The sequence below is a fragment of the Triturus cristatus genome, chromosome 9 (genome assembly GCF_964204655.1).
Source record: "Triturus cristatus chromosome 9, aTriCri1.1, whole genome shotgun sequence".
NCBI lineage: Eukaryota > Metazoa > Chordata > Amphibia > Caudata > Salamandridae > Triturus > Triturus cristatus.
Genome location: NC_140592.1, coordinates 659,042,858 through 659,065,197, shown reverse-complemented (window position 1 = coordinate 659,065,197; position 22,340 = coordinate 659,042,858).

Here is a 22,340-nt window from a genome sequence, read left to right as displayed (position 1 = left end):
ATGGATTTTACAAATGTGGTCCTTGTGTAGTCTGTAAATGGGCTAGTGACAAGAAAAAACACTTTATAAGGGCCCAGACAGAAGAAATATATGATCACTTCTTATATGAGGTGTAACACCAAATATGTAATCTATATAATTGAATGCAGATGCGGAACGATGTATGAAGGTAACACTATTATATCCCTGAAGGAAAGAATGTCAGAACACATTAGAGCGGTCACATAGGGCCATATAAGGTATCCTATTTCCGCTCACATATTAGACTGTCTTACACAAGATGGAAGTAAGAAATGTTCTTTCTATGGAATTGAACATGTACAGAGGCATCCTAGAGGTGGCAATAGGGAATTGGCCCGAAGCAGGAGGGAAGCCATGTGGATCCTGAAATGATGTAGTGTAGAAACCGTCCTGAATATTGATCAGCAATTAAATCACTTTTTGGGGAAATTATATGTTGGTAACAATTGTAAAAATATGTCATAATATAGTACCACTCCTCTACAATGATGAATTCATATCGTTTATAGTAATGGAGGACTTACCTTGTGCGATTAACTGACTGAATACATTGCTTTATATCATACTCATTGTGAGATCCCCGGGCTTATTTTGGGGGGGATGAGTTGCTGGTATTTAAAGGATGAAATTATTTAGGATGGCGCTATTAACAGCATAACACACGGGTATTTCTTGTACACAAAGCTTAGATGTGATTAAAAGATGTATATTCTGTTGTGTTTACACTGTTGGATTTGCTAATATGTATTTGAATAATCTCAATCAAGGATATTTGACAACGAGTGATGATAAATTTGGGGTAGGTATGTACTTAGAATGATACCTTCTGGATCATATCTACATATGATATGCCTCACACCGACTCACGATATAGGTTTGTGTTGTATAATATACGTATAATTATACAGTTGGCTGCAGATCTGTTATCTACCGAGCAGCATGATTGCAGACTGCTGCCCTTAATCTAGCGAATTTTAGTTTATTTTACTTGAATGCAGAGTCACCTCATGTTTTCAACATATCTGCTACACTATAATTTTGTGATTAAGTTCCTGCCCCTCTTCTAAGTTTTGAGTATTACCAACAGCCAGGCCAGCTTATTTAGTAGAGCTATTCACTCTCAGCTAATTCCTTATTAGTTAGATTCGACAATTCCAAGATGGCGCCTGATTTTCAGCCTCCATCCTTGGGTCCTTTGTTAATTTCTATACCTGAGTGCTATCGTGGGAAGTTTATTTGAACTACTGCCTCTGACTAGACATCAGAATGGAGAAGGGTAGCATACTCGCTTCCACTAAACAGCATGATAACGACTCTGGTAAGTTATGGAACATTTAATGTTTGTGGGGGCCGTCTTACAATTTTGTTTTGCAACCCAAGATCACCGCTGTGGCCCAGTATGTTGTAAGAGGGGAGAGAGATCACCTTGGAGGTAGGTACATGGGTGACTGCTGGGGGACCCCTTTCACCTATCCAGGGGGCTGCCCTCAGGATGCGCACTAACAGTGCACCACCTTTTTTGGGTCACTGTCAGTGCGCCTCCTAAGGGCATGCTTACCTCTGTGCCCGCATCTATAATATGGTGCGGGTGCAGAGAGAAATTGATTCCCTCATTTGTATGGGGCCATCACCTGATACAAATGAGGGAAAGCCTTCAGAAAATCACTCTGGCGGTATATGTGTGCCAGCGCTATCAGAATTACAGAAGGGGCCACACAGGCATCTACAGCCCCATTTGTAATGCCTTAGTGCCCCGGGACATAACAAGCAGGCACACAAGCCCACTGCACCCCCGGGGGCACAATCTGTAATATGGCTCCTGGTTGTTGACATGTAAGACCTCCGCTCTAATATTGCACTAGACAAGCTTAAGCAACATTTTTAACATTTGACACTTCAGAAAATCCCCCCCTCCCACAAATGTCATACGTCATCAATCCATCTATAAACATAAGAGCTTAAATAACAAGCATTAGCAAAGCTCCTAGGTCTCGCTTATTTAAGTAGAGCTATTGACTTTGCCAAGGCCTTTTAGCCATGTTGGACAGCAGGTTGACTGCTGTTCAGAATGGCTAAAAGTTAGCAGTGTGGCATAGACTAGAGTGACATAGAGGAGAGTGGCATAGGGGAGATTGGTGTAGAGTTGTGTACAATGGAGTGGCATATGGTAGAATGGCACAGAGTAGAGTGGAGTGGCGTACAGTAAAGTAGCATAGACTGGCGTGGCAAAGAGTAGAATGGCGTAGAGTGGCATACAATGGAGTTGCACAGGATAAAGTAGCGTAAAGTAGAGTGGAGTGGCATACAGTAGAGTAGCGTACACTAGAGTGGCATAGAGTAGAGTGGCTAAGAATAAAGTGGCATAGAGTAGAGTGGCGTAGAGCAAAGAGGCATAGAGCAGAGTGGTGTGGCGTACGGTGGCGTGGAGCAGCGTAGGTTAGAGTGGCATAGAGTGATGTAGAGTGGAATGGAGTGGCATGCAGTGAAGTGTTGTAGAGGTGAGTAAATAGAGCACAGGGGTGTAGAGTAGAGTGGTGTAGCGTAGGGTGATGTAGAGTATGAGTGTGTAAAGTGGATTGACATTGAGCAGCATTGTATGGAGTGAAGTTGAGCAGAGTGACACGTAGTGGCGCAGCGTAGGTATACTGCAGTGGTGTAGAGTAGAGAGACATAGAGTAGATTGGTATAGAGTGGAGTGGTGTGCGGTGGCAAAGAGTTGGGTGGCACAGAGCGGTGGAGTAGAGTGGTGTGCAGTACAGTGGCCTGTGGGGAGTGGTGTGTGGTAGAGTGATGTGGAGTAAAGTAGAGTGGAGCGGTGTAGAATGGAGTGGTAGGGAGAAGAGTGACATGGTGCAGGGTGGCGTGAAGTAGAGGGGGTGGGGTAGAGTGGCATTGAGTGGAGTGGAATGCAATAGAATAGAATGGCATAGAGTGGAGTAGAGTGGCATAGAGTGAGGTGTCGTTGAGTGGAGTGGTGTAGAGGGGGTGGTGTAAAGTGAAGTGGCGTAAAAGTGGAGTCTGTAGGGTGCCATTGATTAGAGTGACGTAGAGTAAAATGGCATAGAGATGGAGTTGCATAGAATGGGGGGCAGTGTAGTAGAGTAGAGTGCTATAGAGTGGCATTGTGTTGAGTGGAGAGGGAGAGAGTAGAGTGGTATGGAGTAGAATGACATGGAGTAGTGTAGAACAGAGTGGAGTGGAATAGAGTGGAGTGACATAAAATGAAGTGGCATAGGGTGGAGCTGCGGAGTAGCAGGGCCTCGAGTAGAGTGGAGTGGCTTAGAGTGGAGTGGAATTGTGTGAAGAGGAGTAGCTTAGAATAGAATGGCATAGAGTGGAGTGGCGTAGAGGAGCATTGAGTAGAGTGGAGTATCGTGGAGTAACGTACAATAGAGTAGTGTAGGGTAGAAAGGAGTAGAGTAGAGTGGAGTGGAATAGAGTGAATTAGAGTGGAATTGTGTGGAGTGGCTTAAAACAGAGTGGCGTAGAGTATAGTGGAATAGAGTAGAGTGGGGTGGAGTAGAGGGGTGTAGAGTAGAGTGGCGTAGAGTGGACTAGAATGCCATTATGTAGAGTAGCATAGAGAAGTATTGTGTGGAATGATGCATAGTAGAGTGGCATAGTGTAGAGTGGAGTAGAGTAGAGTGGCATAGGGTGGAGTGGTGAAGAGTGCTGTAGGGGGCATTGTGTGGTGTGAAGTAGCATATAGAGGAATGGAGTACAGTGGCATGGAGTAGAATGGCATAAAGTGGAGTGGCACAGACTAGAGTAGCATAGAGTGGAGTGCATACAGTGGCATAAAGTTTAGTGTAGTGTGATAGAGTATGGTGGAGTGGCATAGAGTACAGAGCCGTGGAGTGATATAGAGTGGAGTGGCATAGAGTGAAATGATGGAGAGTGGAGTGGTGTATGGTAGAATGGCTTAGAGAAGAGTGGAGTGGCATAGAGCAGAGTAGAGTGGCATAAAATGGAATGAGGTGTAGAAAGGAGTACAGCAGAGTCCCATAGGGCAGCATTGAGTGGAGTGGGTTCGCGTATAATAGGGTGGAGTACAGTAGAGTGGCGAAGAGAAGAGTGGCCTAGAGTGGCCTAGAGTGATGTAGAGTAATGTGGTGTAGAGTAGAGTGGCATAGAGAGGTGTAGAGTGGAGTGCGCAGAGTGGTGTAGAGTGTGGAGGAATGAAGTAGACTGAAGTAGAGTAGGGAGGAATTGTGTTGAATAGCGTGGAGTAAAGTGGAGTAGAATAGCATTGTGTGGAGTGGAGTAAAGTGGTATGGAGAGCATAGAATAGAATGGCATTGAGTAGAGTGGGGTAAAGTAGAGTGGCATGGAGTAGAATGGCATAGAGTGAAGCAGAGTGGTTTAGACTAGAGTGGCAGAGTAGAGTGGCATATAGTGAAGTAGCATAGAGTGTCTTAGAGTGGCATACTAAAGAGTGAAGTGGCATAGAGTGAGATGAAGTGGAGTGGCATACAGTACAGTTGAGTGGCATAGAGTAGCGTAGATTGGTGTAAAGTAGAGTGGTGTAGGATGGAGTGGAATAGAGTAGAGTCTAGTGGAGTAGAGTTGAGTAGTGGAGAGTGGTCTAAAGAAAAGTGCTGTAGAGTGGTACAGCAGTGGGTGTAAGTAACTAAACATCAAAAGAGACGGCAGATAGGGTGAACGCAACATAAATATACCTAATACCTGTCTTAAAAGCAGACTGCACATTCAGGAATATACCAAAACGCTTATAAAATAAAAACATAGTGCATTGCAAAAAGATGAGGAAAAATAAAGACAGGGAAGAACAAATGTACTTGCTCCATGCTCCAGTGGGGAGCTAACACAAGAAAGAGAAGGAAGCCTACAAAACAGCCATGGCCCGTGCAGGTAAGAGCAGTGAGGCATGGTGGAGGGGGATTTCGACGGATGATGCTGAAGGAAAATGAATTAATTATTTAATTTTCCCTCGTCATCGTCGTCGAAATCCTCCAGAAGCTAAGCAATCAAAAGGTTACAAATGAGAGTGACAATGAAAACAACTTATGGTATGCTGTGGGCGGGTTGTAAGCCCACTGAATTGTAAACAATATGGTTTGCAGCACAGTGCACCCTCTGTTTTGGCGCGAACTAAAATATACAGGTAGAATCACAAGGCTACTTCTCAAGAACACTATTGAGGCTTTAAGGATGTTTCTGTCAGCTGTTCTTTTCGGTCTCCTCTGGTCACTCCTCATTTAGAAAATATATTGATTATATTTTAATTGCACTGGCATAGTAGGTTCGCCCTGTGTAACAGGGGCTTTAGTAATCAGACATCATAGCATAGGCAGCAGAAAGCTGCTGTATTATTGTGGGAAGGGAAGACAAATAAACGGCTGTCTAGATTTAATTATGTGGTGCCTCTTGGTCTTCATGCGGCTCCAGGCCTGCAAGCCTTCGTCTCATTTCACTGCTAGATTAATTATTGGTGGCATTGTTTATTTATACACTGGCATTTAATTAAGTGTCCCTGACTGCTGCAATTGTTATGAATTTCTAAGATTGCCTAAATGTTACATTCTGCATGAATTGTCATCACGCATTGGTGAGTCACGGCTTAAATTCGAAAAGTATTACATTCTAGAGGCTTGATGGACATTTGTGCAATTAGTTAGTAGGCATGCGTAAACACGAAATTATAAATTGTGTAAATATGAAATGATCGTGTTTACTGTCGTCCTCCAAAGAAGAAAGGGAAAACAATTTCTCCAAGCTTTTCCTGGGCTCGCACAACTTGAGAATTGGGTGGACCCCAAAGAACACATTCGTCTGTGATGCACTTGCCTTCTACCTAAAATGTTTCCTCTGGGCCCTGATCATGCGAGGGTTGGTGTTTTCCATCGCCAGAGAACACACACTTTATGCACAGGGGCCCGAATTACGAGTTGGGTGGTATATACCGCATACCGTAGTTATCAGGTGAGTTAAATTCAACACTCTTCCTTAGTTTTCGGCACCTCAAACGTTCCGGAATTTAGCAGAGTACAAGGGTACAGTATTTATCATTCCATATGGTTTTTAGTGTGTTTAGCGCCAAAATCCGCACGTTAATACTCTAGAAACTCTTAACATGTGCTGTCTCTCACAGTCAACAAATAACGCCGACCCCCAGGGTATCATTGTTTATCTGGTGTGATAAAAAGCACCTGAATTCCAACAAATTTAGAATCAGGGCCAAATGTGTTTTGTTATCCCTGGGCTGTAAGATTTCACATTTTTTACCAACCTACTTTCAGCTTTCATCATTTAATGTATTACATGACATGAATTGTGGCCTATGTTTTTGTTAGTTCACTTAGAGCTACAAGTATCACAATTAACTTTTCTTGGTGGTGATACTTTGAAAATGTTTTACTAGTGCACAGAAAAGCTTAGCAACTGTAATCAGAAGGGCCGACCTGGGTGAATAAGTAGGCATCATTCGCCCTCTGCCTAGTATGGCATTGGGATTCACAGCTGAATGATAGTTTACTGACTGAATTACAGCGCTTTAAATGGGATGAAAAACGTAAGAGTGGCTCTCTCAAATGTGTAGGCATAAGAATCATAAAGTACCCTGTATTAGAGGCGTGGCCTATGCAAACAAGGGCGTGCCCTGATAAACACGTGATCAGGAAAATTTACTTTCTGCTACTGCTAGGCTTGGAGAATCACGTGCACAAAGTGGGTACCTTGGCTAGTCACTTAAAATGGGATAGTTGTTTTGGTCTTAGGGCCCCAATGGTGAACAGCAGTGTCCACCACAGATGCTGCCAGTGGCGTAATGAAACTTGAGGGGCCACCAGGAAGGTGCAAGGAGGGGCCAATCAGGAGCTCTTGGGCCAGAGTACTGTGCTGAGGGGGCCCCTCTGCAGCCGTGGGTCCCCCGCACCGCGGGGGCTGCCAGGCCTGTGTTACACCACTGAATACTGCCCAATAACCATCTACTGTCACTGAACTAGGAGACAAGGACTCACAATCTCCATCTGCCTCTAGTCCCTTCCCATCAAACATTTGGAGTGCTTAGAAACTGGTTCAATACAACTAGTGCTTGCTCTAACACTCCTTGACTGGGCTCCTCACAAGGTGTGTATACTGCACGGGGGTAGGACAGCAGACAGCCCCACCCCTATGTGGTCCTGTACATCTGACATCTAGTCTTGCCTTTACGAATATATGTTTGTAATAAAATGTGACCATTGCCTGTAGAGTTGGGCCTCAGGCCCACATAATAGCAATGACGGACTCGGACACCGGGGTCTGTACAGTAGTAACTAGCCACGAGCACGTGCACCCGGGCCTTTTTATTAGCGGGGCCACGTCACTCGTGACACCCGTGATGGATGGGTGTCGGGTGCAGTGTGTCCAGCCCTCGAGGGAGTGGCTGGGGTTACAGCTTCCTGTGAGACACTAGAGCGTGTCTCGCAGGACACTACATTGCCTACCTCAAAGTTCAGTGTCCATTTATTTTCACTGCCAGAGCTCAGCCCATGCAGGTCTGGGTCTACTTAGAGCATCACTCAGCTATCACTGAAATTACAAGCTGCTCTCAGTTATAGAAATAGCTGCTGAACCACAGTCACACATTTACCAACGGTTAAATTTGGCATTCCTGGGGTGGATAAACTCGGAGGCGGGTGATTGAGTCTCTTCTGCCATGGGTAACATGGAGAAATGCACTCACCCCTAAATTTTTCACAACCGTTTCGGATTTTTCTGTTGTACAACAGAGTGGTAATAGGGTAGTAGGGCCATAACTATAGTAATTTCTTAAGGTAACGCATCAGGCAGTTTCAAACGAACGCTGAGCGCTTTCTCTTGAACAGAATGAGCCCAATTGTTTTTATCATATCTTGCAGTGACGTGCCACTTCTTAAGTAATCTGGCAACATAACACCATTTTTATCAAATTCATTTTAACAATAGATTCTTGTAGTTTTGACCGATTAAGTGCCTTTAATTCAATTATACCAGCTCAGAGATCACTCACAACGTAGTTACTTGAGCTCTCACATTGCGGAGTAATTGACTAAAGCTATAATAAGTTAAACGATGGAAATTCTATTTTTTTAAGGAAAACCAGCTTCATTGAGAAAAATGATACCATTAGCAGAAGTGACAATATCAAGTAGTATGTGTATATCATAGGAATGAAGTCAGCAAAATATCCTAAAGAATAGAAGTTGTTTAACATTTTCGAAATATAATGGGGAAAAAGGAGAAGGGTGGGGAGAGAAATGTATAAAGGAAGACCAATTTAACAACACTGTAGAACATTCCTAAAAGAATAGCGTTACAATATAACAGAAAAAACAAGCAATTATTACTAAGGTAGTGCATATGGCACGGAAACAGAGAATTCATGGCAGTTTAAAATTTTCAGATGAAGTACAATTAGGAGATTTATGAGCAACAACATTGACAAATGAAGCCAGAGGTAACCAATAGAAATCTGTATTAACAGATGGACAATAAAAAGAGGTAAAAGTAGTGTCTAATCTATGATAGTGACATACATTATACTACCTAGCTTTGTAAGAAATATTTAATGAGCATTTCCAATTGACAGAATTTCTTGAAAAGCCAGAACTAGCATATGATCTAACAACCATAAATTACTATAGTGTGAGTAGATATTTCCAGAAAGACTGCCCAGAAAAAAAATGGTCAGGGGAGTAATGGTCAACTTACATTAAAAATTAAGGAGAGTTGAGACTAAACCTTTTCCCAAAAATAAGCTGTTTGAAGACAATGGAACAGCAAATGCATAGGGTCACTAACATGGTGAATACAGGACCCACATTTTGAAGATGAACCCATGGAGAACCTAGCTATTGTGGAATGGGTGAGATATAACCTATGATAGAGAAAGAACAAAGACTGAGGAAGTAGAAGCTGGTCTGGAAGTTTTGTACAGTTTATCTAAAATCTTATTCCAAAATGTAATAGTCCAGGTACATCCCAAATCTAATTCGCATTGCATCTCTATCTTAGATTTGGATCTTATTGAAGATGAAGAATGAAGTTTGTAGATAGGTGAAGCTTTAGGAATAAAAGTAAGAATTGAACAAAGAGGGGACTAGGATAGTGAAAAAGAGAAAGGGTTAGACAATGGAGGAAGAACATCAAGGAGAAAGAGGATCATTATTAGAAAATAAATCTTTGACCCAAATAATACCTTTTGGTCTCCAAAATTTCCAAAATAACGATTTTTTATTAATAGTAATAAGATTATTGTACCAGAGAGGAGATTGTTGGAAGGATTCACAAGTTATGATCTGTGACTGAGAAACAGATTTCAGGGTGATACAACTGTGTTTAAAAAGAGGAGAAGATGTTAAAGAAGTCTTAGCAGAGAGAAGGATAAAACTTCACAGGGTAGAAAAAGAACTAGAAAAAAACATTCAATATCCATCCATAAAGGAGTAAATGGAGTTTGTCACATAGAAAGCCATCTAGAGCCTCGTTGTAAGCAAAAAGAATTATGATTTAACCAGAAGTCAGGGAAATTAACTCCACCTTATTGGTTAGATTTCATAAGGTAAGCAAAATAAATTCTATATTTATTATTCATCCAAAGAAATGTAGATAATTTTGAATTTAATTTTTTTTAATGTATCAGGGATAAAAACTGTGGTCATTGAAAGGACATACATTATTATGGGTGAAATCATGATTTTAATAAAATCCATATGACCCCACCAGGAGAGAAAGAGAGGATTCCAAGAGGAAAAAATTGATCTTCTCTATCTAAACAGTTATTAATGTTTTCCATTGTCGTATCTTTGATGGAAGGGGCAAACCAGATTGTGAGAAGTTGGCCTGGTATATGCTGTCCATTTATTATAGTGGACACCCTGTACCAGTTCAAACAACCCTTAAGAGGTAATTTAAGAGGTCAAAAATAACCTTTGAAAGCTATCCAAGGGTGTCATGACTTACCTTGGGTCCGGAGTCATTATGCTGTTGCTTCCTCGGTCCGGATGGCCGAAGCTGTGGGAGTTAACATCTAGACTACAATTCCCATGAGTCCGTGCACCGCTTCCGGTTTCCTGGCTCAGAGGATGGCAAGGATTTCCGGATGGAATCCTTAAGTGCGGTTACACGAATGGCTCGAGGCAGATTATTCATTCCTGCCAGTCGAGCGTGACCTGTGTCAGGAGTAGGGGTGGGCGGAATTTGCGGAATTAACCTTCGCAAATTATCGCGAGAATGTTTAAAATTATCGCAAACAAGCAGAAATATCGCGAAGATGCGGAAGTTTTTTTCCGGCATGTTCGCGAGATTTTCTGCATGGTTGCGGGTCGCCAACTTACCCATGTGGTTGCTTGCGGGCGCGGCCATCTTGTTTTGAGTTGTTCTCGCGGTGCATGATCGCGAGAAGAAAGACGTGATCGCGCGACGCATGACGTCACTGCGGGCGCGAACTGTCGCGAGACAGCGCAAATGGCTAAAAACAATACAACATCTCATGGAGAACGCGACCGGATCAAGAAAACTTGTTGGCGAACGCAGGGATTCAGGTAAGGCGATCGCGCGCGCGCAAGAATGTATCATTTTACAGCGCGAGCAAGAAACAAATTATCGCCAAGCTGCGGAAACCGGAATTTTTGACATTTTCGCGCTCTCCGCGGAACGCAAAAATGTCAAATTATCGCAATTTCCGCGAACGGAACGAAATTTTTGCCCAGGCCTAGTCAGGAGCAGTTCCTGAAGACCTTTAATCGACTGTTCTACGTTGGGTAACGTATCTGGGTTGGTGCGCAGTTGTTTGTGCGTACCTAGAGACTCTTAACATTTGCTTTGCATTTTCTTTGACTCAACGTTCTTGGTGCAGTGGTTTCTCTGGGCTGTGTACATTGCTTCTGATTGTTTAAACCTCTCTACTAACGTTGTGCATTACTTACACCTCAAGGAGAGGTTTCAGGTTTTCGGGTTGACGCAGTAGAGTCGGCGCTTCTTTCTTAACCTCAAGGAGAGGTGTTTTGTTTTTGTTAAAGACTTGTAGGAGTCTGTACTTATTTTCTTACATTTTGCTTATTTTGATCTTGGTGTCCTTGCCTCTTCCACCACTGCATGAGTGGGAACAACCCATGCAGATACTTCATTCATGAAACCTACTAACATGATTTATAGTATTGTGGCAAGGATTCATTGAGGCTCTCATTATACCATATTTTCTCTATTGCCAATTTAACAGGGGAGGATCTCTGGTGAAGTATCTTCTCTTCCCCTCTGACGCTCGGCATTCCATACCTTTTGGTAGGTACTGGTTCTTCTGTAAATCATACAGGAATTAGCAAGACTTATTGAGGTTGTTTTTTGTTCATCAAACCTTTTTGTGCCTTCTGTGTATAAAAGGATTGTATTCTGACGGTGCTTAAGGATTAATACGCATTACTACGCAGCCTGCCTTTATTTTTTTTACAAGTATATAGAGATCTGTCCTTTTGCTTGTACTATTTGAGGTGCTTATATGGTAGCTAATGTGTGTATGTCTCTTCTAGGTCTCCTTCCCCGCTGTTCCCTTCCTTTCCTTCCCCGCTTGATCCAATCAAAATTCTGTGTATTTTATAAGGCAGAATTGAGACAATCAAGAGGTGGACCCTAATTGAGCATCAAATCGACTCTGAGGTATTCACAGATGACAAAGCGGTAGCAGTGGAGAGCATTCTTCAGGCTTAGTCTTAAAGGAATGTTAAGCAGCTTGTTTTACTAGAATGCAACCTCATTGTATTGGTTAAATGAAAGGAGAACCACACAGTAGTTATATAAATATGCATTTATTAATATAACACACTCTAAATACTTCACAGTATCTGCTACATGCAGATAATCACAAAGCACGCAATACTGTAGCACAGAAACAGTAGTAAGTAGCACTAATACACAGTGGGTCTCCGGGGAGATCAAACCATATACTAAAATAGTGGTATAAGAACCATGACTCGAGCTAAGACAATGTCTAGAGGATGTAGAAGCGCTGGGACCCCAAGGAACCACTCAAGGTGAGTAAGTTCGGACCCCACGGAGGACGGGTGCAGTGTGGGAACACGACCGCGAGCACCGTACAATTCTATGGGAGAGTCGCGGTTGCAGTTTTAAAGTTTAAGGACTCTTCCCAGTGGCTTACGAGGAAGCCCTTTGGATCATAGAAGGTTGAAGAGCCACCCCACCCATGGATACCGTAGTACCAGAGTTACCTATCCCAGGGGAGCCGGGTGCATAGGGCTGAAGTGGTATCAGAAAAAGCAGTTGATCTCAATGGAGGACTTCAAAGAAATGCCACTGCAGGAAAGAAGAAACATGTTTGATGGAATCCAAAGGTGGATTCTTGATGAAGAGTGCATGAAAGCAGAGGGGACAGAGTCTGGGTCCCTCAGGAGTGACCAGGGGCTTAGTAAATGAATTCCCACCAATGTCGGGTGCTTCAGGTGCGTTGAGGGGGTTCTTGACTCTGCAGCTACTGGGACCCGGAGATGTCGATGATGACTAGGAGCCGGATACGAGCTGTCCCACGAAGGATGTCGAGTGCTGAGGGGTCGTGTCCAGCGAGAGCACCAAAAAGCCTTGGTGGTGGCAACTCACGAGGATGGTCAAGAAAGGTTATGGCTCGGACCAGCAAGGTCCAGGAGACTCACCAAACACAGTAGAGTCAGGGCAAGCCTGGACCATGCAGGGGAGCCCAAGAAAAACAAAGCTGACCCTCAAGAGGACCCGCTGGCCTGAGACACAGGAATCGCAAGGGGACATCAAGCAAAATTTACAAAGCAACAGCCCACGAAGCACTCAGTGCGAGGAGGCCAACGTTCTTTGGTGGAAATGATGCCAGAGGTTGGGGCTACTCGGAGACCAGTGCACTTGTTTTGGGAATGCCAACAAGCATATGCACTTGCAAAAGTATGTGGTGCACAGGGGTACAGGCATTGCTGCCCCCATGAGGGATTTTGACCTCCAACTTGGTGAGAGGGCAGCTTGGACCTTGAGAGACTTGAAAACCCACCACCTGTGTTGCTGGAGCCTTCAGAGTCCACAGGAGCTCAGGATCAGCAGACTGGTCAGTTGCGTTGCGGTGCCTGCGGTTGCAGGGGAGTGAGTCCTTCACTCCATGGGAGATGCCTTTGGTTGTTCTTGATGCTTCACAGGTCCTGCACAGAGCCTGTATGTGGCATGATCAGAAATCACAATTGGTTCCATAATAAAGCTTATGAGATTTTGAGCAAGCAATTTAGAAACAAAGATATGGTCAAGTCTAGAGAGGGAGACATGTGGTGCAGGAAAAAAGGAACATTCTCTACTGGAAGGATTGCAAATTCTCCATGAGTCCACCAAAAGATGCTGGGTGGTAAAGGAAAGAAATTACTTGTGCATTTTTGGAGGAATATATTTAACTGGGGATTGATGATCAATAAAGGGGTCCATTACTTGATACAATCACTGCCCAAAATAAAAAAGTCATCAGCATATTGCACACACTTCTTGAAGATAGCACGCCACAAGGAATTATCAAATTGAGTGGGAACATGAATTTTACAAATAGTCAAAGGGATATCATTAACAATTAACTGAACAAAAAGTCATCTGCCTTCAGTATCAGAATCCTGAGAAATAGTTACCAAATTTAAATTCTTGTGACAAAGAAGAATAACGCCATTTTTCTTATTCAAGGAAGGAGAAACAAAAAAAGAACCCTCCCAACCTCGTTTAAATTTTAAAGCCTCAAGTTCAGAAAGGTGAGTTTCTTGGAGAAGAACGAGGTCAGGAGAATATTTAGCCAAATGAGTTAAAATTCTGTGCCTCTTTATAGAGTTAATAACTCCTTTAACATTCCAAGAGATAACTCTGAATGGAACAACAAATAACAATATGTAGAAATAATCAGTCTTTTAGGATAGTAAATTCAACAATCATTAAAAATTCGAAAAAGAGGAAAGAAAGAGACAAAAGAAAAATTAGGTCAGAGGGAAGAAGAGGAGAGGAAGGAAAGAAGAAGATCAAAAAGGAGAGACAGTACATGTAAAACAGTTATGACTGCAAAAACATACCTGATGAGGATGAACAGTGGGAAGGGTTGACAACAGCACAGGGTAAAGACAGTGAGAACGCATCGACAGACGGACGAAACACAAACAAGAAAAAATATCTGGAGAGAACACCAAGGAACATGTAAAAAAGAAACAAATTGGCCAGTATAAGTGAAAGTAAAACAAGCGTACAAGATTAGCATGAGACTGCAATTGAAAAATTACACCAAGAACTAAAAGATTATGCAAGAGTCAGGAGTAAACATGAAATACAGTCATCTTAACGAGGAAGCAGAAGTCTCCATGGAGCTGGAAGAATGAACACTAATAAATTCTCGTAGATCTACAGTAGCAGTGAAGGGAGAATTTATTTTCTGAAATGTTACTTTGAAGAGACACGGGTGGAATAGACCAAAGCTTGCACCTAAAGAGTGTAATTGAGGATGGAGATCCAGGAACTCTTTCCGCATGGGCGCTGTAGCTCTTGAGACTAACCCCGGGTGTGGCTGGCATAGCGGTACTATGCGGAGGTCCATGGAGTTGGGAACAAACTCTGTGGATCTCCACTCCGCCACCCGCCTCCACCTCCCCTACTAAAAATGAATTATACATTAATAAAAATAAAAAATAAAAAACACTTACCTGTACTGTGGCATCCCCGGGCTGCCCTCCTCCTCTTCTTCGCCGTCTCTCTCCTACTAGGGTCGATCATCTCGCGAAAACTGCACATGAACGCATGCCCACGCATGCGCATTTCTCGCAAGAAATAGCGAGGGAGAGGAGGAGGGCAGCCCGGGAACACCGCAGTACAGGTAAGTGTTTCTTTTTTTTTGCAGAGTTTTATATAGCGCGAACTTGACCCGAATCGGGTATCAGAGCGCTTTACATAGCATCAGTTACGTTACACGAGGACACACATTCATTTTTGTTAGGCACAGGGAGATTAAGTGATTTGCCCAGAATCGCAGGATGTTCAGCGTCATTGCCGAGACTCGAACCCAGTTCCCCAGATTCCAGGTTGACCACCCTAGCCGTTAGGCCAACTCCTCTCCTCAAATGTATAATTAATGTATATTAATGTATAACTCATTTTTAATAGGGGGTGGAGGCAGGGGCTGGCCAACTCTGCTCCACTGCGGAGTCGGAGGTGTGCCTTATATTACGCGAGTAGGCAAATCTCCACACACTCCGAGGGTGGAGCGGAGTGCTTTACTCGCCCCTATTATGAGACATCCTGTGAGATGAAAATCTTACTTTCTTGCCAAAAAAAAGCTTTTTAGATTTTTTTGCTTTAAAGGCTTTCAGTAAGTCAATAAATTCCAGAAAAAAGATAATGACTCCTCTGGGCTTAGGTGACGCAGAAGAAGATTGAGAGCGTGGACCTAGACAATGAGCTCTCTGAATATTTAGGTTGTAGAAGATGGTAAGCCCACCATGTGAGGTAAAAAAGAAGTAAAAAAGGAAATAGGATCCATTCCTTTGACACCTTCTTGAAGACCATAAAGACACAGGTTATTTAATATATTGCTATTTTCTAAGTCTTTGGAGTGAGCCTTCAACAACAACACCTCTTTTTCCAAAGCAGAAATGTTTGTCACCTCATCTTGTACATCACTAGTACGCTGTACTAGATCTGAAACTCTGTATCCTATTTTAGACCATTGGTCATCCAGATTCTGAATGCACATATTGGTTTCTTCTGCAAATGGACGTAGTGCATACATTTCCTCAAGCACCAGATCAAGAGAGATCGGAGAAGAGGATTTTACAGGAGAAGGCGGGTTCTACCTGACTCTCTTGTGAGTAGACAAGGTCCTAGTCGGACCAGTTTTAGTAGAAGATGAGGTGGAAGACGACACATTAAGTGTAGATAAAGAGCACCTTGTTGGACAGTTGTCAGTCTTTAAGAATAGCAATAATTTTTGTGAGGAGGATGCTGCGTGATGAGTAGAAGCCTTGTTCTTCTTCCATCTGCCCATAAAGCGCTCAAATAAACTTTCCTGAACTGGGTGACAAAAACTGGGCAGAGCACTGTATAACGTGGGCCACTTAGCATGAAGGATTAAAAATATGTAGCATGAATACAGCAGGAAAGTAAAAAAAAACATACAGCACTAATAGGAAGCCATATAGTTTGTGAAGCAAGTCTTTAAAAGCAGAAAAAAACCTCCTGGAGAAGCATGCCAAAGAATGCAGGATAAAGGCCACTGAGAGAGAAGAGAAAAAGACATAATTTTGGCCTGAAAAGGGGTCAAAAATTGTTGCCACACATATAGGGCCACTCACCATGTCATCCGGTTCACAAATCAACGACTCATGCAGTAAAGAAAAGAAAACAACGGCTCCATATCTGATTCAGCTGTACGGCAATGTGAGAAGCTCCCGAACTAGGTGGCCATCTAAGCCGGTGGTCCGCACGCCTCCCAAAAAAGATGGAAGATTTATAAACATCTCGTTTTCATACGGCACTGCTTCATTTGGTTTTAAACAAACATCGTATTTTTACATTTGAATACTAAGAGTTCAGTCCAAAGTACTTTATTTCGGTAGATTATACAACCATGAAAGTATATTACAAAAACATTATTAAAAAAGTGCCATATAATTACAGGTCTTGACCAAGATTGTCTAATGCTCAACAATTAGGCCGTGAAGAAGAGGTAATATCAGCTTAAAACTCAGGCGCATATTTACAAGCCCCTATCGCCACCACAACATCACTTTTCAGAACGTGGCGGTGGCAATAGGGGCTTCGCCTTATTTACAAGGCAGGGTTAAGCCACTTCGCGTGGCTAAATGCTGCCTTGTGAATAAGTCACCCTTTCACACTATTCTTGGTGTGAAAGGGGAGGGCAATGGGTGTTGTTGTTGGTGTTCCACAGCTATAACCATTGATTTTGACGCTGCCCCATATTTACAAGGGTGGCGTAAATATGGGGCAGTGCCAAAATTAAGACCAAGGAAAACCTGGTCTTACCCTGGTGAAACGAGGAGAAATGTTACATTTTTCCTCGTTTTTGCTGTTTCCATGTGTGCTGCATTGTTCGTTTCGCACCCAAGTATCCTAGCAGCTTCCCTTTAGTATACCGCACCCATTGACTTACAAACCGAGATGATCGATCTTGTCCGAGGCAGTACATAGGTTGGGGAAAAGAAAAAAAAGTGGTCCACTGACTCCTCCGACCATAAGCAGAAAGGGCAGAAAGGAAGTACAGAATCACTTTTGTCCCATTTATTTGTAAAAGACTTGAGTGTCAGGGTGCTAATCGTAAATTTTAAGTACAAACATTTGGCTTGTAATTGCTGAATCATGTCCAGGAAGGATTCAAATCTAAAGAAGCATATGTGGTAAGGAATTTCTCAGTGGTAATCCTCGGATTTTGGTTTTTCCACAATTCTTCCGGCATAGAATCCCAGTATGCTTGCTTCAATTTTGTGAGAGTGCCTTTTGACATTTGGGTATGGAAATACCAGCGTTCCTCCATCTTTACAAACTCACACAGCTTTTTTATTTTCTTTAGCCAAACAATACGAACTCCTAGTGATTAGCTCTGCCGGCCCCTTTCTGTGAGGTTTCAATGTGGGTGTGCCGGAGGGAGGGTCAAAAGCTAAAGCTAGGAGGCCGTATTATGGGCTCAATTTTAGCTATTTATTGAGATATACAAACAAAATAAAGGTTCTTTTTTTTTTCAATTCACAGTCCGTTTTTCTTTCTTTTCTTTTCCTTTGTTCGTCTTCTTCCAACGTTCTCAGTGGTTGAGATGGTTTTCTACGTACTTCAGCCCCCTTTTGGTTTCTGTTGCTTCTTGGCGTGATTATTCATTTGCTGTTTCCTCAACGTCTCTTCTCTTCTCTTTCTTTTGTAGGTTTCATCACAGATGATGGACACACCCCAGGAGTCTCGGTTGAAAAGGAGAAGGTGGTGAGTATCAGATCCTCTTTAATATTCCTTTCTCTAGGAAATACCGCCACCAAACTGAAAGAGAAAAGAGAAATGTGGCTAAGGTTGGTGTTTTTTTTTATAGTGAGGAGGGTTTGTGAGGAAGTAGAAAGGACAGTGTCCACACATGCACCCAGATCCCTCTCTTTTCCTCTCTTCCTTCTTCCCTGTCTTTTTCTAGGGAGCAAGGAGTGGTACAACTTCTCACTGCTCAGTGGCTGACATGTATCAGAAGGGGGGTGGTTGGGACTTTGTGCGCTCGAACAAAAGAAACTGAGCAAATCAAAGAGTGACTACAAGCAACAAAAAATAACGTGAAAACAAATAAAGGTAAGCACTGTTGTCCTCCTTTAAAGTGCCAATACCGTTGTCTAAACTGTATCTGCACTGTATTTATATAGAGAGAGAGTCAATCCCCGCCCTCCTCCCTTGTTTGAGCACTCACCATGGAAGCCGCAACTCTTCTGAGTTGCGGCAACACTGTATCGGCTCTCCTGAGGGGTGCACCAGTCTTTGGACCAGTTCTCCGTGGCAGTCTTCTCGGTCCTCTTGGTAGTCTGGATCTTGGTGTCGGCGTGTGGAGTCTTCTTCCTTCACGTTCGGCGTCTTGACCTCCGCTCTACGCTGATCCCCGGCGTCTTCCTCAATTTCCTGCTTTTGTGCGTCGTCGATGTCCTCTCCCTCACTTGGAACCTCCTTTTCTTCGCTGATTGGTCTTCCTGTGAGGCGGACTTGTCGGCAGCCTGTATGGGGTAGGTCAGGAGTTTATCCCCTTGGTTCCTTCCCCTTGTCGCCGGATGCCCTCGCTCTATGCTGGTTCCCAAGAAGACGGCCTCAGGTAGGGATATAAAATTAGCTAGCATTAGCGCCAAGAATTTTCAATTCTATTAAAGACACGGAGGCGAGGATTATGCTTCTCTTTCTTATTTATTGCTACTCACAGCAGCCAATGAAAACTTTTCTTATGCAAAACAAACTACATTTCCCATGATGCATGCACCACATCACTTCCTGCAGAGCCCCATAAAAGCCAGTAATACCGGAACCAGTCCTCTTTCTTTGCTCCGAACCATAAGTCCAATAATTATAACAAAGTTCAACAACAGCTTCCAACGTGGAAGAAACCAGACCAGCTGGGAAGAACGTCAACTCCAAGCAGGATTACGACTAATCCATCTTCTTTTCGGATCCTGAAAAAACAGAGATAGAACAACCCATAACTTCTGTATAATCAGAGTATATATGCAAAACGGGTGGGCAATAATTACAATACTGTAATTTAACCGGGTGGGATAATCCTCGCCTCCGTGTCCTTAATAGAATTGAAAATTCCTGGCGCGAATGCTAGCTAATTTTATATTCTATTACAGGACCGGAGGCTTCGTATTATGCTTGTTTAACGCTGATTTGAAACAACAGAGGATATGTCACCTACCGGTTTATAATAAAATTGTTTAAACGTTGACTCAGATGACCAGTCTGCAGAATGCATGATATCCTGTACAGTAGAACCCAACATGAAGGTCTTAGAGGCCACAGCGCCTCGAACAGAATGTGCACCAAAGACCTGAGCATCTACACCAACTTCCTGCATAACATGTTTGAGCCATCTGGCTATAGTAGCCGCAGTCACAGGTTTGTACGGTTTTTGCAGAGCAATCAACAATTGTACCACACCATAGTCCTGGTACATTGTTCATAAGCCTTAAGGCATTGGACCACACAAAGTTTAGCATTGTCGGGAAAAGCATGATAATCCACACTGCGTGACATGGTTTTAGTTCTAGACGTAATATTAAACGAAACTCCCTCCGGAGAAAATACTCTACCTGTAATATCAAGAGCTTTAACATCCGAGGAACGTCTACAGGCCGCTAGGCAGAGCAACATGGCCAGTTTGGCTGACAATTGTTTCCTGGACAATATATTGTAGCCGGGCCATCTGTTAAACAGTGACAGAACCATCAAGACATCCCACAAAGAAGAATACTTTGGTTTGGGTGGATTAGCTACTCTGATACCCTTTAGCAGTTTACATATTAAAGGATGCATTCCGACAGGTTTGCCCTCGATCTGAGAGTGGCCTGCCGATATGGCGGAACGGAAGTTATTAACAGAGCGATACGCTAAACCTTCTGACGCTTTTTCTGACAGGAAGTTTACAATAAAGGGTAATCCTGCCTCCACTGGATCCACATGCTGTCCCATGCACCAACGAACCCAGCATCCCCAGGCTGAAGAATATCGTTTCCTGGTAGAGGGAGCCCAAACTTGGTTGATAAAGCCTGAAGCTTGTTCTGAAAATCCTGGCATTTGCCAACGTTGCCTGAAAGTCTCCAGGCCATCAGAGACAGATGCCCCGATAGAACCATCGGGTGTTTCTCTCCGTGAGGGCCCTGGAGCATCGTCGAGGACCATGGGATCCTCCTGGGGAAGTTGCAACTCGCCTCCAGCAACAACGGGAACCAAGGCTGCGACTTCCACAAGGGAGTCACTAATATCACTTCTGCTTTCTGGCGCATCACCTGCGTGAACACGCGAGGAATGAGAATGAAGGGTGGAAACGCATAATTCAACTTCTGAGTCCACTCCTGCGCAAAGACATCCGTCGCCAGCGCCAATGGGTCCGGCCTCCAGCTGAAAAACTTCGTCATTTGATGGTTCAGACTGGAGGCAAACAGGTCGTTCTCGCAAAACCCCCATATCTCCTGCAACCACTGGACCACCCGTGGGAGAAGTTGCCAGTCGCTGTAGTCCCTGAGGTGGCGAGAGTTCCAATCCGCCGCCACATTGGACTGACCCGGAATGTATTCTGCAATGACTGAAATCTGATGACTCAGGCAATAGTGACAAAAAGCCTTCGCTATCTCCACCAACATTGAGGACCTCGTGCTCCCCAGTTTGTTGATGTACCGCACCGCCGATATGTTGTCCATCCGAAGAAGGATGCAACATGAGACCTGCCTGGGAGATAGTGTCCGGATCGCAAATGATCCTGCGAGGAGTTCTAGACAATTTATGTGAAGATTTAACTCTTCCAGGGACCAACGTCCCCCTGTGGAAATATTTCCGCAGCGCGCTCCCCAACCCCAACGGCTGGCGTCGGATTCTATGACTACCTCCGGTAGAGAGCCGAAAATCGCTCTGCAGTTCCACGCCTCGACGTGGGCCAACCACCACTGCATCTCTTCCCTCACTTCTTGGGACAGAGGGACTACGTCCGTGTATGAAAGACCCTTCTGCAAGTGCTGAATTTTGAGTCGTTGAAGGGCCCTGTAGTGTAGGGGTCCCGGAAATATTGCTTGAATGGACGACGCAAGAAGTCCCACTATCCAGGCAATCCCCCTGAGAGAAACCCTTGGTTTGGTCAGGAAGGATCGAAGCTCCTTCTTGATATCTCGAAGCTTGGAATTTGGAAGACTGAGCTGGGCCGTCTGAGAGTTTATGACGAACCCCAGAAAATCTATTGTCTGCATGGGACACAGAACCGATTTTGGCTCGTTGATCACGAACCCCAAGTTCTGCAAGATACGAATGGTCATGCGCAAGTGCTGAACCGCCAACGCCTGAGACTGCGCCATGATGAGCATGTCGTCCAGGTAGACAATCATGAGAACCCCTTGTTCCCTGAGGTAGGCTACGACCGGTTTCAGAACCTTGGTGAAGCACCACGGTGCTGAGGAAAGTCCGAAAGGAAGGACCAAATATTCGTACCACCGGTTCCGTCATTGAAATTGAAGGAATCTGCGATGGGGACGATATATGGGAACGGACAAATAGGCGTCCTTCAGGTCCAGACGGACCAACCAGTCCCCCTGCTTCAATAGGTCTGCCAGCAGATGGATGCCCTCCATCTTGAAGTGCTTGTAAGTCATATAGTGGTTGAAATCCTTCAAATTGAGTACCAACCTGTAACCACCGCCTCTCTTCTGCACCAGAAAAATATTGCTGCAGAAACCGCGAGGGCCCTCGTCGCAAAGTGCTATCGCGTGTTTCTGCAGCAATCCTTCTATTTCTGAATCTATGAAATCGCACTCTAGTTGGGAAAAAGAAAGCTGTCTGGGCCGATGAACCTGACAGGGTGTCTGTAAGAACTCTAGATGGAACCCCTGAACTGTCTGCAACACCCAGGCGTCCTGCGATATTTGAACCCAGTTGTGATAAAACTGCTGAATACGTCCCCCCAATGGAAGAAGAAATAAGTCTGGAGCGCTCACCTGAAGACTCAGTGTTCTGGAATCCTCCCCGATAGGATCCCCTGTTAAATAGTCGCTTGTTGAAGCGCTGCCTGGTGGGGTAGAAGGTGCCACCGCGGGTGGAGTCCCACTCTCCCCTGCCGCGTCCGAAATCTC